The sequence below is a fragment of the Pelophylax lessonae genome (genome assembly GCF_965119305.1).
Source record: "Pelophylax lessonae genome assembly, chromosome: 8".
Taxonomy (NCBI): domain Eukaryota; kingdom Metazoa; phylum Chordata; class Amphibia; order Anura; family Ranidae; genus Pelophylax; species Pelophylax lessonae.
In genome coordinates this window covers 65,401,819-65,422,056 of record NC_138775.1, presented here as the reverse complement: position 1 = coordinate 65,422,056, position 20,238 = coordinate 65,401,819, and the positions used below count along the sequence as shown (strand labels likewise).

Genomic DNA, 20,238 nt, shown 5'->3' with positions numbered 1-20,238 from the left:
CTGCATACTTGCAGAAGTTTTTTCTTATATACTAAGGAAGACTTTTTGACTAATGCCAGAGTATGGCAAGTCTAGGACTGGGCATGTGTTTGTGGGTTGATGTGACCTATTTTGAGTTAATGGGCACTATATCAAAGTAAACAAGTTTAGTCTATTAGGCCTAGCCCATACTAAATTACAATATAGTGTAAGTTCCAGAAGAATAACATGTCCGAATGGATAGAATGTAATTGTGTAGTAACCTATACAGTATCTTTGGTACATAAATCAAATATATGCTAATTGATAACACATGGTCAATTAACCCCATTTATGTGGAGACTAGAAAAATATCGTCAAGAATGTTTACCTTCAAAGAGACCCATTTTAATAAATAGCTCACTTATATTAAGGACCCAATTGCTGTAATTTCCTGTGACTTTTTGAATAATTTTATTTTATTCAGTTCAGAGATTTGCACAAAGCTCTATGCTCATGGGACTGTACAGTCAATGAATGATGTCATTATGTTGTGCCTGCTTGTTTGGCTGGACATTCTCTGAATAGAGAAGATGCTAGCTTTTTGCCCAAATTTTATTTTCACTACCATTGTGTTTCTCCAACATAATTACTGAAATCTTACAAAATAGCAAGGTATAAAATCTAATTCAACATAGTGCACAGCTCCAGTGCATGATTATCAGCGTAAACAATGTGCTGACAAGCTTGCCGGTTAACAGCTCTCCTTACCTCACACAGACACAGCGTGTGAGGAAAGGACTGCTGATAACCAGCATGTCTGTTTACATATGATCAGCTGTGATTGGACACAGCTGATCACATGGTAAAGGTCCGCTGTGATTGTCCCTTTACTGTGATCACAGTGTGTGCAGGATGCGCAACCCAGGGGACGTGCAGGAGGCAGGGTTCTGGGAGGACGTCCATGGACCCCCACAGAACTTGACAATCACACTGTAGCCATCTTTTTGCTATAGTGTGATTGGGATGTAGTTAATAACTGCTGGATTTTTTGAGGCTGCACTGATGGACGCTGATGAGGCTGCACAGATGGGCACTGATTAGACTGCACTGATGTGCATCGATGGGAACTGATGAGGCGGCACTGATGAGGAGGCACTGATAATCTGCACTGGTGGACACTGATAAGCTTGCAATGATAGGCACCGATTGGCAATGACGGGGCTGCATTAATAATCAGGACACTGATGATCAGTGCCCTAATTATTAGTGTAAACAGTGCGCTGACAGCCTTGCACTCCTTTCCTCACACAGACACAGTGCTTGAGGATAGGACTGCAGTTAACCAGCAAATCTGTTTACATGTGATCAGCTGTGATAGGACACAGTTGATCACATGGTAATGGGCTGTTGTGTTTGGCCCTTTACCCCGATCTGTGATCAGATGTGTCTGAAGGACACATCAATCACAGAGCACTCCAAATGCGCACCACGGGACCACGCAGGGGAAGGATGACTATGGACACCCTCCCAGAACTATAGTACAGCACTGTAGCCATCTTTTGGCTATAATGCGGTATTGAAGTGGTTAGAAAATAATAAATATAAAAAATGATGGGCTTTTTTTTTTATTTGTGAGGTGCCGACCACTTGTTTAGTGCAATAAAAAAACAAAATAATGAAGACTTAGCTCTGGCCAAATATTTCTGCTGTTTTTAAACAAAAAAAGTGCAAAAAAATAAATGTTTCTGTCAAATTTGTTATATCTACCTGTAACCTAATTTTTGGGATTTTCTCTTACTTACTTCTGAGTAGCTGTCACCAGGACAGAAAGACAAAAATAAAAACATTGTCAGACATGCTAACCCTTCCCCATTCTCCTAATTTAGTTGTTTTTTTTTTTTTTTGTCTTTCACTTCAGTTGGAGAGATTTCCCCATAACTTTATAATGACCTTACAGGAAGTCATGGGAAAACTCCCCAATGGAGGAAGGAGGGTTGTTTTACCAAATAAGTATAGGCAGTTTAGGTAGCAAAATTCATTGATTAGTGCGTAAGGTGAAGTTGTGATGACTTCAGTCATCCAAATACACTATATTACCAAAAGTATTGGTGATGCCTGCCTTTACACTCACATGAACTTTAATGGCATCCCAGTCTTATGGCTGGAATACACGATAAGAAAATCGGCCGAAAATGTCCGTTCAGCGAGCGATCGGCCGATATTCTACTCGTTAATGTCCAGCCATCAATCAGCGATATGGATATTGTGAACGAAAAATACCGTTTGAAAAACCTGAAAAATTCTGTCGTCTCGTTTGCGAAAGAACGATATTCTATACGTTGGTGTTGAGGTCGTTCAGTTTAACCTCATCACGTATGCCCGAAAATATTTTCCCGGAAACTGTTTCGATGGTCGGCGGGCAACGGTCGAGCGATATTCAGGCCGTGTATGTTGGCAAAGTTTTCGACCGACAAATACTTTTTCAAAAGTCGGTGGTCGAATGATCGGGCGATATTCTAATCGTGTATTCACACCAGTAGGGTAAACATTCCCAGAGACACGCTCCTAAACCTTGTGGACAGCCTACCCAGAAGATTTGAAGCTGTTATAGCTGCAAAGGGTGGGCCAACTCAATATTGAACCCTACAGACTAAGACTGGGATGCCATTAAAGTTCACGTGTGTGTAAAGGCAGGCGTCCCAATACTTTTGGTAATACAGTCTATGTGTTAGCATAAATTTCTTAATTTTCTTTGCAAATGAATGGGCATTCTTTGAAAAGGGAATTTTCACTTAGCTTCACCTCATTCTCTACACTACACAGTGAACAGGATTTACTACTTTAGTAAATCAACCCCATAAACTGCAATAATAAACCCAGCAGAGGGTCTGACCCTTTCCCACCTAATCCAAAACAAAAACTTGCTTTTGGCTGTTTCCTGGCTTTGAAGTATAGCTCTAGACAAAACTTTTTTTTTTAATTTTGGATAGAGTGGCAAAGGGTTAGACTCTCTGTAAAGCTTTTAGTATTGTCTATGTCCCGTATGGAGGGAGTCACCCCTCTATTTGTACTGATGACCATTAAGAGAGTGGAGGGAAATCCATACTTTTTCAGACGCTGTCAGATCAAGAGGTGAGGTGTAATCTACTTGTTTTGGGGACAACTGGGGAATTCCCTCACATTATGAGATTTCCTCTAACTTTCTTTTTCATTTCTGGGACGGGATGTGAAGGGAAATTTCCCCAATGGCACACAGACACGAAAAAAAAATCTGGCAGGCTTGTAACATTTCCCTACTCTATTAAAAAAATAAAATAAAGAACATTTTAGCTATATATACAACTGAAAGCTGTTTTCTACCTTTTAGTTCTCTAGTTTTCTACTATATATTGCTCTGCTAATGGCAAACAGTGCATTTTCAGCACTATTCTCTCCGTACTGCTTATTTTTTTAGGCCCCTTTCACATGGGCAAAGTTGCTGAATCGCAATTTGTAGTGGATCACTTTGACATTAATGGCTGGCCCACAGTTAACAGGCTTCTTCTTGCATGCCTGCTTGAAGAGCAAATTTATTCAGAAATCCCTCCTCATCATGTCGCAACCATGTCCATTAGACATGGTTGTGACGCAGTCCTATTCACTTCTATGGGCCCATTGGCAGACAATATCACCTGCCACAGGCAACATGCCCTAATTTTTGTTGCCGCAAGGCCATGCAAAGCCTTGTGGCCATAAAAATGTCTATGGGGTCGTCCAGTGGCCAATGCCAGGTATTGCAGATGGTTCAACAGCCTGATTTTACAACACCGACAATGCTAATGTGAAAGGGGACTTAAAGCGGAGTTCCAGCCACAGAATCCTTTTTTTTTTTTTTTAATGTCCCCCAACAGTGACCCTTCGACCTCTATACATCCGCTAATCCTGTTTCATACATTGTAATAATATGTTTGCAAGCATGAAATCTTACTTTATAAAAATTATTGTAAAGCGCCGCCATCTTTGTCCTGGATCGCCGAGTCCGTTGTGGGGAAATGTCTGCCCTGCTTCCTGGTTGTAGTGGGCGGAGGCCGGTGAATCCAGCGTGAAATCTCGCGCATGCCGAGTACTATGCGATCGGCATAGTGTTTGTTTCCATAGTGTTTGTTTCCTGTTTGGAAATCACGCGATGAGAGGAGCGGCCGGCGGCCTTCGTCACTGCCCATTGCATCCTGGGAGCCACAAGTAAGAGCTCCCAGGACGCATTGCGGGACAGGAAGTGACGGCGCGGGCCCTGCGGCCGAGGAAGGAGGAAGTGGATGGTAAGGTGAGTATATTATGCTCTCTAATAAGGTAAGAAAAAAAAAAAAAGGCCGGGAATATCCAATTATTGCTCAGGTAAGGATAAGGAAGCGGATGCCATAAAATCTACAGGCATGATTTTGTGGCCGGAACTCCGCTTTAAGCATGATGTAGTTCATGTCATCGGTCTGCTGCAGCTAGAAGAAGCATTTCAAACCGCAGTGATTACTCAGACTGTAATCATCAGATGAATGATCGTCCGTTTTTATTTTTTCTGGATACTAATCACCATATTGAAAACAAATAGGTTACTAAAGTACAAAAATTCTCGTATAAAAGAATAAGAATTTGGAAGTGATGTAATGTGTTGTAGTGTATTTGAATTGTATCTTCAGGCGAGATTTGTACCGATTAAACAAAAATCGTATTGTACAGGAAAAATTTTCATGTTTGTCCCTTCGGAAAATTTCGGATTACAGCTGTGTACTAACGATCAGATTATCTTACTATCGCTTCGAAAGTGGTATTTTTTGTACGATATTCTGATCGTGTGTACAGGGCTTAGCTTTGTCAAGGTGTGAAGCAGCATAAAAAGACAGTGTGAGACAGTAATTATGAACACTCCCAAGAACTACAGTAGCAGGATTTATATGAGCCAACATCTCAGTCCTAAAAATGGCATTGGATTTTGCCTGAAAAAACTGTTGCAGTCCTCCTGGATAGAACATTACATGAAGCCATGTAATGCTGTGACCTGTTTAGGAGGTAATAACTATCAGTTTTGGATAAACCGACCCTTTCATTTCTTTCACGTTGGGGTGTATTTCTGCCACAATACAAAAAGAAACAGTCACAGATAATAAAAACTATTTATTTAGTGTATTTTTTTTTCTTTTCAAATGATCTTGCATTTTACCCACAGTTCCAAATTCAGGAATTACATTGCAATGCACAGACTGAGTCTTCCCCATGTGTTTTACTAATATGTATAGAAAATACAAAGCAGAAGTATACACTGCTCATAAATAGGATATAATTCCCATTTGGCTTGAAAGGAAAAAAAAAAACACAAATGGTACCCAGGTGTCAGGCCATGACGAAATTTTCCCCGCTATAAAGACTGAAGCATTCAGTAGATTGATTGTATCACTAGAATGGGGAATGTTGCAGTAAATTGCCTCTTTTCTGCCACCGCTAGTCAGAAATGGACACCCCAACCATATTTTGTCATGATTAATTCTAATGTTCCCCCCACTGTTTATTTGTCAGGGCTGCCTGTAAGACGCGTCTGGATGAGGGGAAATGGAACGTATACAGTGTAATGTATTTCTTTACACCGTGGCATCCACTCAAGCAGTTTAGAACAGTCCTCCAGTCTGTAATTGTTTTTCCGTCTATGTTCAATGGACCGTGAAAATGGAGACCTGATCCAATGTGTCTTGGCAGGCACCGGTGATTTGTATCAGCACATCTGTGCACCTTAGTGCCATATTGTCTTGAGACCATTACAGACATCTAGTTCCTCTGACTGTGTGAGGGGCAGGAAACTTTCACCATTCTGAAACTTTCTATATTTAACATACTATATATAATCTGCATTTTTGTTTTATCAATTGCATTGTAACAGCTTTCTAATTTTCTCTATTTTCCTTTTTGTTTGAAGTATCTAAGCCCAAAAATAAAAATGTAAACCTGAAATCCAGATAAACACAATTTAATAGCGTGCACTGATACCGATACCAGTATTGTAGCCGACATTAAGCTTTTGCACGAGTACTTGTACTCATGCAAATGCTCCCATACTATAACTGATACGTTCAAGTTCGCAGACTGTAAGACCAGTTTCACGTTTGGATGGGGCCGGTTTCAGTGCAGTTTGTAAATAGAGTCAAGTGTGATTTGGTTCAGTGGTTCAGGTACGGTTCAGGTGCAAATTTTTAAAGAGTATGACACTAAAAATCGTACCTGGCTCTTTTCAAAATTGCACTTCAAACGACTTGCACATATGTGAACTGGCTTCAAAGAAAGCCGGTTTGGTTCACGTCATGCTAATCGGATGCGGTTCAAAACACATCCAATTCGCATATATGTGATCTGGGACTAACAACCACCTTATTAATTTTCCATTAGTTGAAAAAAACTGTCACATGGCACTAGGAATATCGGTAATTGGTATTGGTGAGGGCTCGAAAAAAGTATCAGTACTTGTACTCGGTCTTAAAAAACTGGTATCGGTGCATCCCTACAAATTAATGCAGATTTGTATTTAATATTACATCATTCATTTTTTTAATGCTCTTAATTAAGTTTTATTTCATTTTATGAAAGAACAAATCAAGGAAAAAACATAACATGGTTCACTGATGACATTAGACACGTAACAGACAATTATTTTGCAAAGATCAAGCACATATGCATGAATATTTTCATATAAAGATATGAAAAGTCACAGGTTTTGAATCAGTATATATAAAATAACAAAGATCATCCAATAAATGTAACTATGTAACTCTCCCCTATTAGGAAAAGATTGTTTATTGTATGAAAAATATTGTATATAGAATGTTGGAGCCGGGATAATTTACCTTATGCTTATTTTGGATATAGATAAGTATTTACCTGTAGAGGCTTACCATCAATGTGAACTTAGCCTGCGTGAGTGGGTTCTGGGGGGTAGGGAAATATTTAAAGCTTCTGTTTTGTCATAGTTCACTTTAAAATTGCTTTAAAAAGCCACTTTTTAATGCCTTCATAATGAGAGTATATAAATAGTTGGGTAGGTGACATATAGCAACATATTTTCTGCATACATCAACATTTTATATTGATGGTCTTTTATGATCACACAATACATTTCAGTGTTGTTGTGTATGGCCACAGCCAAATGCTCAATATAATATATGAATTAAACCGTACATAAGCAGCAACTTTGTTATGTCCCATTTTTTACATGCATATGGAATTATGGGAGAGTATGTTATCAGCACAAATTTTGCAGTCTTGTAGAGAACATTCACGCTCATACAAAGTTTCCTCTAATTAGTGCGAATCCACTCTTTCAAACACTTTGTTTCAGTGTCTATAGAGAAAAAACACACCGAGATTTAACTTTTCTGAAAGTATATGATTAGGGAAAACGTCTTCAACATTTTGTCGCGAGCATCATGGCCTGTGGTGAATCCTACCTGGTCCAAATGATTAGGGCTAGGAGTAATCAGTTTCAGTCTGTTAGCTATAATTTTAGAGTATATCAGGGTACCCCATTATAAAAGAAGAGAGGGCCACTTTAGAAGTTGTATAAAATGTGGGTTCATTTCATTTCTGCCTGGACTTTTCCAAAGATCTGATAGTTTCTTCCTCTTGAAGTGGGCTTTCTAGATGCTTCCTAACATTTTCAGTGATGCTAAGGCAGTGTTATAAAGTATTGTATGATCTTGGGCCAAAGGGAACGTGGGTCCATAGTAGCAAGTATGGCCAGATATTGTGCAGTGTTTTCTATAAGGCGTGGAAGATGCAAGTATTAGTGAGTGTTGGTTGGTGTGAATGTTGGAGGGAATAGACTTATTGGATGATTTCTAATGTAGAGCTTTAGCCAATAGCTTTCCAGGCTTGTCATTGTATTGGTAGAATACTTTGCAAATCTTATCTCACAACTCAAGAGTGGATTGATCTAAGATGTCCTTCAGTGCATCTTTACAGTTTAATAGTGATTGCAAATTTTCACGGGGTGGGGGGGTGTTCTTTTTTCCTCCATAAATTCTGTAAGATCTTTCATGGTTTTGATAGCCTCCTCTTTCAGTGCTTCAGTGAATGTTGTTAGAATCGCTATGACATGTAATATAAAACTTATATTAGGGCTTGATAAATTCTTAATGGACTTTTTAAACTGCACTGTAAACAGAAGTTTACAGTGCAGTTTAAAGATGACAGTCTTTATTAAAGCGGAGTTCCGGGCACAAAATCCACCTAATCGATTTTGTGCCCATCCGCTGGATCTTCTTCACCTGAAAAGGAATTGGATAGTTAGGTATATTTTTTTTTTTACTCACCTTGTAATTGTAGATAGAAAATACTCACCTATTCTCCACTTCCTCCCTCTGTGCCGCGGCTCCGCCGTCACTTCCTGTCTTGCGATGATTCCTGGGAGCTGAATGTCATCGCTCCCAGGAATCAATGCGACAGCACCGGCCCCGCTCGTTACTTCCGGGGCGACGCCGCATTCCCTGCTAAACAGCTTCTGGGCATGCCCAGGCGCCACACCGGAAGTGACGAAAGGGGCCGGTGAAGGCACATTCTGGGAGAAGAAGACACGGAAGAGGACGCAGAAGAGGATCGCGCCGGCTTCAGCTGCCCACAACAGAGATGGCAACGCTGGAGAAGAAATTTTATAAGTGAGTATTTCTTCTAGCAGGTAAGTGCGAACCGGGACAGATCAGAGGCTAGCCATTGTGGAATGTACTAGCCCTGACTGTCCCGGGGGTATGTTTATTGAAAAAATGTTTTCGTGCCCGGAACTCCGCTTTAAACCCAGTTTAAAGATAACAGTCTTTATTAAACCCTAAAACAAGCATTCTATTTCATCTCATGGTGATTACAACATCCACTGTGCAAGCCCTGAAGAAACTGAAGGTTGTCTCCCGAAACGTGTTGGCTATATTTGATGCTCTTAACCAATATATGTTTCAAAAATAGTTTTTAGTGGACTTTTGTATTAGGCGCTTCTCAATACCCACTCCAGAATTTATCATCTACTGCTTCTTGTTTCGTGATCAAAGAGATTACAGCTTAGGATCAAAATAAGGTTCACAGGTGAAGGAAGATGCTCTTTATTATTTATTTATCAGAACGAAGTCTCACTTGTATTGGTCCAGCACTATCACACATATCAGACATCTGTTAAAGGTGGGTTTTGAGGGGATATTTCTGCCTACTTCCTGTCATGTCTCTTGGACAGGAAGTAAAGGAAACTACCCTCAATGGAGACAGCCAGCAAAAAAACTGTTAGAGATTTAATTTCCCTTCTGTACAATTTTTTTTTTTTTTTAAGAGATGGGATCTTACCAGATAAAACACTGGAGCCCCCTTTTATGTTGAGATTTTTCCAGAACAAGGTGACCCGTTCTAACATGTAATAATCATCTCAGTACTGCTAAATCAATTTGTGTGACGGTTTCTTTTTAAGACAACATAGATGCAGCTTTGCAAAGACCTTTTACAACTTGTGCCAAACGTTTGTACAACTGAAATTTCAGATGATGACAGCAACAGATACAAACTCACGTTATTAATACACGCAACCTGCCACACAGGTGTCTTTCTGAAAATCTAAGGTTACCTAATAGCAATGAGTCCCAGAGAATACTGGCTGGTGAACAAGCATCGATATTAAATACATGAAAATGGAACCGTCTTATCTTAAGAATGATAAAATCCCAGATGTCTTATAAATTGCAAGCTATCTGAGGTATTTAAGACTTACAGAGAACCAAGATCAGCATGTCTCCCTTCTATCTACAGAACTCAAGCCCTAAACAGCAATACCACTAAGCAGGGACAGGTAGAGAGGATTGTGGTCAGATGAACTTAAGTTGTAGACTCTGCAAAGTTATTTTATTAGCTTGGTGTTCACACATTTCTAAGCAACTCATACAATGTGATTTCAAGTATTCTTGAAAATGATAAATAAAAATATTTTACATAGGAATGGATAACCTAGAAGAGACTAAAGGAACCAAAAAGTCCTCCACAGAACCAGTATGTAGCATGTCTCATTCCAGCACGTATTCCAAAAATTTAGATCAGCAGTGATATTCTTTTCAGTTGGCCATAAACGGTTAGATTTGTGTTCGAACATCCGTACAGAAATTCAAAAGAAATTCATTAGAACATTCCTTCTTGCCATGGTTAAGTTAACTAATTTAAAAGTTCCTAAAATTTCATCCAGAACTGCTATTTGGTGCTAATAGAACCTCAGATACATTAAACAGGTATAATTACAATATGCATGTGTTTTCTAAAAGAAAACCACATTCACAGTTCAATTTTCGTTCAATCGAGAACATTTTTTCACACTGCTCCTTCAAATGTCTTTGTTATTAGCATCAAAAACATCAGTTTGACCCCCCTAACCATTAGGAATTTGAACAAATGTTCTGAAAACCAACATTTTCCGATTAAATTCTTCTGGTCCAAGGCTAGCTTAATGTTCTATGTCAAAGGTCCCCAACTCGGGGCAGCGGGAGAGCGAGCCAGCATAACTTGCACTTCCAACCTCCAACCACCAGGGGGTGCCCACTCCCATTCTCCCGACACCAATACTCCCTTCCCTCTCTGTGGTCACATCAGGAAGGAGAAGAACAGAGATGAGGAGAAGGGGGAGAAGAAGGAGAAGGGGAGGGAGGAAAGCCAGCCAGGGACAGAATCATCATCATCATAGAGCACTGATGAGGCCCATGAGCTGACTTCAGGTGAAAGGCTGCACCCCCCCCCAAGAGGTGACAGGCTGCACCCCCAACACCTCCCACTTCCTCCCCCCCAGGCCATGGAGTGGTTGTCTTCCGCGAGGCCGGCCCCTTGTGACAGGGATGTTGGGTACTGCTGCTCTATGTTACTATTGCTCATTACTGAACATTAGTTAGCATTGGTTTGTTTAAGAATGTTGCTATGCATTAAGACCCACTCATGGGTATTCCTTAGGTATTTACATGTCTGTATGTTTTTTCAGTGTTTTAATGGGCTTGGATGTGTCTTTTGTATTTTTTGTATACTCAAGCTAAAATACATTTTTTGATCATTGCTGTGCAGCAACAATTTGTTTTAGGAATGCTTTCTCTCCCTTTCTGGTATGGCTGCTCAGATTGGTGGGTGGAGACTATTTCCCCTCTCACCAAAGGATAGACACTAGCAGATGACAACATTGGAATATTCAATTAATCCCCACTGTCAGCCCGCCAGATTACAAAGTGGGCCCAGAGCCATGTGGTCATGTGATTGCAAGTAAAAAAACACTAAAAAACTATTCACACAGAGATCTGTGATAAAAGGCATGTAGGGCTTTAAATAAAAAAGTGAGAGAGAAGATTTAAATGCCAGTATGTAATTATCCTTTCCTATTACCTTAAAGTGTTACTAAACCCACAAAGTAAAATCAATTTGTATATGCCATAAAGCATGCTGGTTATACTTACTGTGGAACCTAAGGGGTTAATCCTCTGCATTTAGTAAAAAGGCTGTTTGATCCTGTCTTCTCTGTTCCTTCCCTCCTTCCACTCCCCTCTTTCCACTGTGATAATTCACCCTTCCACCCTGATCATTTGCTGATAACACATAGTCTATGGAGTTAGGCTGCACATGCTCAGTTTGTGGTGTATTGCAAGAGTGTTTTTTTTTTTTTTCAAGGGAGAGTGCATGTGATCAGCACAGGGCCAATCAGCACTGTCCACACAGAGGGTCAGTGGTCATACAGCCTCATAGGACAGCCAGAATACTCCTCCTACAAGATTTAACCAGTGCTTGGCTGGACATTTATAGAAGTCACAAGACTGCTCCAACTGCTGATACGAAAAGGTGTTTGGCAGTTTATATTTACTAAAATTGCATTTTCCTGTTCTGTGTACTGTGGGAAACCAGATGTAGTGAATGCAGGTCCCTGGGTTTAGTAACACTTTAGGTAACCAAAAAGCCCTCCACAAGACCAATACATAGCACAGTAGAGGATTCCTATACCAGAAAGTTTTCATGTCTAATTTCATCACATATCCCAAAAACAAGAGAATCTTCATTTCATGATAGTGTGTGAAGTCACGTAAATCACTCCTTTTCACCCCATGGCTAACTGTACATCCCAAAACACTGGTGCATTAGCACAAACACTGCACTACCAATACAAAAAATGAAAAGTAGATGTATTCAGTCTGCTAGAGTGATAATTGTGGCCTCCCTATGGTTAACAACATTCCAAAAAATGTGGGTCTATTTATGTGATTATAATATTTAAGGCTGAGCTTTGGACAGCAAAAGACACACATTTATGTAGTTCTGCATTCATTGATAATAAAGAAAAAAGAGTATTATTTAAAGGCAACTAGTGCACATACCTTCATTTTGACTTAGTATCAGTCTTCTGCAATCCCCTATAAAGCAGCACTCAGACTGGGAAAGTTGGAGAGGACCACTGGGAAGCAATCACTTGAGCTGTATGCAAATGTGCTGATATGAAACAAGCTGACAGGAAAATGGAGTAAGAAGGAGGATGACCTCAACAGTCTACTGTTGTTCCTTCACTGACCATTCTGGGGATAGGAAGATGATGCCAATCTTAGGTAGGCCATAGACAATGCAAATCTCTTCCCTGCAACCAAGGGTTGCAGGAAAGAAATTTGCACCGTTCCCTAATCAACACAGACAGTGCTGACAGGGGCGGGAGAATCCCCTTCAGGAGAAGGCAGTGATTATTGCTAGTGGCTATAGCAGCTGCTAGCAATAATCACAACTGAATCTGGCAGATTGGTTTTACCCAAGTTGATTGATCAATCAACTTGGTATATTCACCCTGCCCACACATGGTTTGAATCTTGGCCAGTTACTGCTGAATCGGCTGAGATTCGAACCGTCAATGGCCGGCCTTGGGGGAAATAGTAGCTGAATAGGTTAAGACCTTATCCAATTGCTAATATTTTTCTCAAAGACCAGCTGGCATCACAGCTTTATGCCTATTCCTCCTTCCTTTTCACTCATCCATTCTCCATGCTCTTGATATGTGCACTCTTGTAACCCAAGTGTGAATATCCAGTAGGATAGATGTATCTCCCTACACATTTGAAGGTCCATGTCTATGGCCATCTTCCAATGCGAAAGTTCTCTGTGAACATTAAATAACAAAAACAAATGTGTGCCTTCTAAATAGACTGTTTTCAAGTTAACATTTAATGTCTCTTTTCACTCCCTAATACAGTAATATGCAGAGAGACAATTAAGTGAAATGGTGGGCTGGTGGAAGATCTGATCGGAAAATAAAAATAAAATAAAGGCCCTCAGCAAAATATAAAGCCACACAAAGAATCATATGTTTATGATATGGAGAAGCCATATTTGTAGCAGCTAATGCCAAGATCCTGTCTGATTGTGCCCGGGGAAGTGGAAAGCTTCCAAACATGTGCATAATTAGCTATTCCTACCACATATTTTTATGTGGTTTCGAATTCACAGACAACATGCATTCTTACGCAAATTAGGGGTTTTACCTAATTAGACATGTAGGTGTGGAGTTTGATGGAAGTATTTATAAGCAAGCTGTAGGGCAAAGAGCAAACATTCAAAATATAAGTATGGATTACCTGAGCCAATAAACATTAAATCACATGCTTCATATCATATATGAAAAGGAAAAACCCGACCAGATATAGAAAGTTAAAACCCAACCCCAGATTCACTTTTTCTGATAAGATATGAGCCTTTTTGCAAGAAATTGCAGCTCCTACTTCAGTACTCACTTCTCTGGCATTTCAGCACTGCTCCTCTTCTGGATTGGTGACATTGAGTAATTTTTCAACCCTCTTCCTGTCAGTGCACGGAGTCATGGAACAACCCTCTGACATCACTATGGCACCTTGAACTAACAAAGAATGGTGCAGGGAAAGGTGCTGATGTCATTACGTTGATTCCTCTCTGTGCATTATTAGGGACTGCCACACCACCAGAGGAGAGGACCCAGCACTTCATGTAACCAGCCCCAAAGGTAACTATAAAAAATGGAGGTGGGGTCACCCAGAGTTGGGTTTCATGTAAGATTTGGTGTGTTAATGCACTAGAATAAAACTGTAAATGGTGCAGCAGCTTAAAAGTCTTAAAGTGATACTAAACACACACTGTTTAATTTACATTTTCCCTTCTATTTCTGGCAAAGCCTCCATTAATCTACATGTAACATCCCTCTCCCAATTGCAATTAGATGGTTAGTGGGCATGGAGCAGGAGGGAGGGGGAGGTAGTGGGATGTCATTTACCACTGTGTATACACCCACATGTGTGACTCTATAGTAGCATGGGCTGCTCAAATGTAATAGGAAGGAAATGCTCAGCATAGAAACACAATGAAAAGTAAGCATGTGCAGAGTTGCCACCAAAGCTGTGAATCCCTAACTGAATTGGGGACATGAACAGAAGTTGGAGATAGAGAGCAGCAGGATCAACCAGGTTTTTTGCAGAATACAGAAAACAAATCTCATAGTGAGTATGAACAGCATGTAATACACCATTTATTGATTGTTTTTTATGATGTGGGTTTAGTGACACTTTATGTGCCTTACCCTAACTGCTACTACTTATTACTTTATTTCAGTACTGTAGAAGGAAGCAAAATAGGACCTATTAGAACTAATGTAAAGGCAGCACACTGATAGGATCTTCCCTCTGGTTTTCTCTCCTGTAAGCAGGCTTTCTGTTATCATTGTGCAAATTAACACGGCCCTGATTAGTTACTGCTAGTCTGGGAGCTATTAATTGGTCTTTTGTTATGGCACTTCTTCTGCCACTCTAAAGTGGGGTACACACTATTAGAAAATCCTGCCCGATGTGAAATCGTCCGATTTTCGCCAACTTTCAACAGCCGATGCCGACATTTTCAACGAAAAAAAAACGGAGGGACAAACACCAAAATTTTTTTCGTTCATCCCCAAACGACCGATTTTCCTTTAATGTGTATGCAGTACGTCCGTGAAAAATCGGATACGAAAGGCCGCGCATGATCTGAAGTTGCTGACAACCCGGAAGTCTAGGAACAAATGTGCCAAAAAAAAGAAAAATCAGGCGAGAAATTTCGTGAACATTTATGCACTGTCGACTAAAAACGGTAATGAACGCTGAGAAGACAGAGAAAAATCGGAGGATATTTCGTCTGATTTTCGTCAAGTGTGTGCGGCCCTTCAGGCCTCATGCACACTAGATGTTATCAAAACGTCAGTAGAAAGCTGTAGCTGTAGAAGGAGTTTTTCAGCTTTTTTGCAGTAGCGTTTTTCAGCTGTTTTTAGCTGTAGCGCTTTTTAGCTTTTTTTAAGCAAAACTATACTCCCGCAAAAGCTTATGGCTCAAACACGCTTTTATCTGAGTTGGAGCGTTTTTACAGCTGAAAAACTCATCTCAAAACCCACTAGTTCTGGAGGTTTTTTTCCAGCAAGAAAACGCCCCTGCCAAAAACTGCAGATAACAGCCTATGTGTGCATGGACACATAGGATAACATGCTGGGGAGTTTACTGGCTCCAGAAAAATAATGTCTGAAGCCAAAAACAGCAGCTGTAAAAACCTACAGGGTGCATAAGGCCTTAGTGCTGCTGTGCATAAGATTAGCGGAGGCCGATATTAAGACATATTTATGAGCTCATCCTACTATATGTTTTTTTTTTTTTAATACCTAAGCGGACTTCCACCTTAAATGTTGTACTCTGTAGCTCATAGTTCTCTTCCAAACAAGACTTTTGATTGGGTCCCTGCAAAGATTAGTTGAACATGATATCCCTTATGCCACACTTTATCTGACTCAAAATACTTTTTTTTACCAAGGTTGAAGCTATACAACTTTATATGACTGCTGCATTAATAAGGATAACACAGATACAATTACAGCTTTACCAATTCAAAAGAACTGATATTAATTCAGTGCAGAATGTGTACTGTACACACAAGTATCTTGAGCACTATGCTTCTGCTTGATTGAATGGCCAAAGTAAAAGCTTCATCAGCCTTCAAACAAAAGAGCCGCCGTGTATATTAAAGTAAATGGTAAAACATGAGTCTGCCAGAATCCACTTTCATGATGAAAGGAGAGGAGACACTGGACGAGATAATGACAATAATGTTCTGAGTCTCCGCTTCCTGAGAGCTATTTTAAGTTGATACAGCAATTAACCCTTATTTGCTAATTTAATACATTTTACTAGAAGAAGAACCTTCCAAACATTCAGAATCAATTCCAAGCCACATGCTCATTGCATGCTTAACCTTGAAAAGTCCAAAATATTCCAGTTCAATTTCAGTCTGCAGAGAACAAAAGGGTTGGGGACACTATGCACAATGTTTTTTTCATGTACGCATCGGGCTTATTTTATAAAAGCAAAATGCAACTGCGTGCAATTAACCATGGCAGCCAATCAGTTTTCAGCTATGAGTTACTCAGAAGTGTAGGAACAGCCATAGTAGGGGTTGTGGTTGCACCTGGGCCCCCTGTTTCTAGATTCCCTCAGGACCTCCCATCCCTACCCATAAACCACCATAGCCTCAAGCAAGTGTGCAGATAAATCACTTTTCCTTGAGAAGAGAGGACATACGGCAGAGTAGATGGTAGGGATTGAAAGGGATTAGTTTATGAGGATTGCAATTTTTAGGTCCAGAAATAAATGAGTGTATTACTGCAGCGAAACCATAGTCGTAGTGAATGTCAAGTCTGGTAGAGTGGTCACAAGATGAGAAGTTCTGAGTACCTGGCTCTTTTATTGCACTGTGGTCCAGAAGTGCCTGGATTCACCACTGGTGATACTACATTTTGCTCTTTTTCGAAGGAGGATGTTTTGAAACAGAGTAGTCTTTTAAAAAGAAACATGTGGTCACCTGCTGTTGGTTTTTTTCAGCTATACAGTATTATCCATAGCTCATAATAGAACTATATTCTCTCTTAATAGACTATCTTCAGTTCAGTCTGGTATATTCGATTTACTTCACTTTAGAGCAGGGGTGTCAAACTCAATTTCATTGTGGGCAGCATCAGCATTATGATTGCCCTCAAAGGGCCAGTTATATCTGTAAGATTAGATTTCCAGAGCACCTCCACGCCACCTTACATGAGACGTCAAGAGCCCCCCACCATCAGAAGTCAAGAGTCATCCACCCTTCCTTACATCACAATGCACCCCCTTACCTTGTGCTACTGCCAGGAAGAAGATGTGGGTGGATCTAGGTAGAAGAATGTGCAAGGTGTGGAGGAGGGCTGGAGTCAGCTTACAGAGTCTGCTGAATGCTGAGACCAGGGGAGGCAGAGACAAGGTGGTGTTGTGGCTGCACAGAGAGGTGCAGGATCTGTAGGAGGAGTTCTGCCCTCCTCTCTGCTGCAGACTGCTGAGAAGGGATGGTGGGCAAAGACAAGCCTTTCTGCAGTAGCACAGAGAAGCACAGGATCTGGCAAAGAAATTATGTCCTCACTGCTGCCGACTACTGAGACAAGGTGGGGGCAGAGACAAGGGGTGTGCCGCAGCTGCAGGAGAGGTGCGAGGGCCACATGAAATGGCCTGGGGGGTCGCATTCGGCCCGCGGGCCTTGTGTTTGACACCTGTGCTTTCACAGGTGTTTGAGACCTGTCCAACTATGACATTATTATACTATACTGCTTTCTAATTATGAGTACTTACTGTACCAACTTATTGAGTACTTACTGACTGTTACTGTACTGTTATCTAATTATGAGTGCAACCACCAAAAAGGCAGTTTGAGGTGAATAGACTGAACTATAGATGCTTTTGCTTGGACAACCTTTTTTAATAGAGTTTTATAACACCCACATTGTAATAGCTATACAGACAATTGTTATTTTTGACTGTCCAACATAGGCTATTTGAGAAATCTCCTTTCATGCTGTAAGTGCTGCCTGCCTGCTGTTCATATCTTTCCACAACCTCCTGGATTCTCTGCATGTTTTGCAGCTTCTCCTCTGTTGTTTACTTTTCACTTCTAAGGACTATATATCCCATGGTACCTTGCTGCCTGCAAGCAGTGATTCCTGTACTGATTCTTCTTTCTGAAACTCTTCCACTCAGCACCTCTGTAGTTCAGAAAGCAGGCTCTGTGAATTCTGTGACACAGCCATGCCTACTCACCGGTAATAGTATGTGCCACCAGATTCAAACACGTAAATATGTGACAATCTTCAAAAAGTAAGTTTTCAAACATCAAGATTGTTTAAATTAAAAGGAGTAGGCTGGACATAATTGAAATGCAATGTGGATACGAATATATTTTACATTTACACCATAGATACTCTTTATATCAGATAGCATCAAAATCTACTCTAGCACAAAAAATTGTATTTATTCTGCAGTTACATATTTATATATATATATATATATATATATATATATATATATATATATATATATATGAGCTTTCTATTATCTTATTATTTTCAGTTTGAACTGTAATTTATGGGTACTGGTGCTGGCGATGTACATTTATAACATTTACCAAATAAGTATGTCTCTCCAGTACACAAAATGATTTACATTTTGCAGTATGGGCAAGGTAAGACTGTATGATTATTTTTATTGACTATCCATGCATTAAGAAATGAACAAAAATAAAGTAATTCCATTTAAAAGAATTTCTGTCGCCCCTGGGTTTTAAATTCTCATAATGTCAAAGTAAGTTTATGGTTCAGTAACCGGCAGCACGGCACATAGATGATAATTTTTTACCTGTGTGCTTACATATTTAGGACACTAGAAATTCCCACGGGTTACAACAACACTTTCAACGTTCCAGAGTAAATTAAACACCTGCAAATTAATATGTGCTTGCCCTTTAGCATTCTAAAGTAGGCATCATGCCACAATGAGTATACTATGTTTCACTGCATTTCTTATGAAAGGATAAAGATTTATTAGTCCCACTAAGAGCCAACTATTTGGCACTATATGAGACACTTACTTGCTCTGGTGTTAAGCATTGTTCCTTGTCTCTTCAGATGTCTTCCATCTCCTCCTCAAGTTCCTCCTTCCCTAATGGGCTCAGTAAAGATCAAAGTTTTTGGGGTTCTCTCTCTAGGCAAAGGTTGGATAGATGATCAATGTACAGCATGAGATCTTGTTGTGACGATGTGACTCCGGCAGAGACGGGATCATCTGAGGGAACAAGATGGATGTTAAAATGAATATTTAATATTTAATTTACTGATTTTTAATTTTGTGGAACTGCATTGCATCTGAGCCCTACAAACCAAAAATGCTATTTAATTCATTGTTAATATGTAAAGCAAATTCCCCCATCCATCCATCCATCCATGTCTCCATGCTTTATTTTGCTGAGAATTCATTTTGAAAAACATGCCCTGGCATTTCTGGCAGTGACCGTCTTGAAAAAGTGCAGATGATTTATGTAGCATTTACTTCCTGGAATCCCCCATGCCCTTAGCTCAGGCATTGGCGGAGCTCAGATCCCTCCCTCCCCTCCTGAAGACTTCTGGGATGTATGACATCATTTGCCAAGGCATGGAAACCAGGAAGTAACAGAAGAAATGTAAAAAAAAAGTTTAAAACAAGTAAATATGATCTACTTTCCTATCTATTTACAAATGCTAGGGATTAAAGTGAAGTTACCCTTTTAAACCAAAAGAAAAAAAATCAGTAAGGTTTTTAAATATTGTGCTGCGTTTATAAAATAATTGGCAGCATCACATCCCTGATCACCTGGTTTATCTGCTCTTTTCAGCAGACCTGGGGAAACAATAACCAGACACTTTAGTGGTGCCTGATACTTCTTAAAGTGGATGTAAACCCCATTCATGAAATCTGACCTGGGCACATATACAGTGCCTTGCGAAAGTATTCTGCCCCCTTGAACTTTGCGACCTTTTGCCACATTTCAGGCTTCAAACAAAAAGATATAAAACTGTAATTTTTTCTGAAGAATCAACAACAAGTGGGACACAATCATGAAGTGGAACAAAATTTATTGGAAATTTCAAACTTTTTTAACAAATAAAAAACTGAAAAATTGGGCGTGCAAAATTATTCAGCCCCCTTCAGTTAATACTTTGTAGCGCCACCTTTTGCTGCGATTACAGCTGTAAGTCACTGGGCGTATGTCTCTATCAGTTTTGCACATCGAGAGACTGAAATTTTTGCCCATTCCTCCTTGCAAAACAGCTCGAGCTCAGTGAGGTTGGATGGAGAGCGTTTATGAACAGCAGTTTTCAGTACATTCCACAGATTCTCGTTTGGATTCAGGTCTGGACTTTGACTT

General features: G+C 40.0%; 1 protein-coding gene across 6 annotated transcripts in view; it reads right to left on the bottom strand.

Annotated features, from left to right (window-relative positions):
* Positions 1-20,238, bottom strand: part of ERC2 (ELKS/RAB6-interacting/CAST family member 2) — a 1,553,364-nt gene that overhangs the window by 151,559 nt on the left and 1,381,567 nt on the right. For all 6 annotated transcript variants that reach the window (XM_082265097.1, XM_082265099.1, XM_082265101.1 and 3 more), the window contains one exon: positions 18,925-19,118. The gene's annotated coding sequence lies outside the window, so the exon portion shown is untranslated. The remainder of the gene's footprint in view (positions 1-18,924; positions 19,119-20,238) is intronic.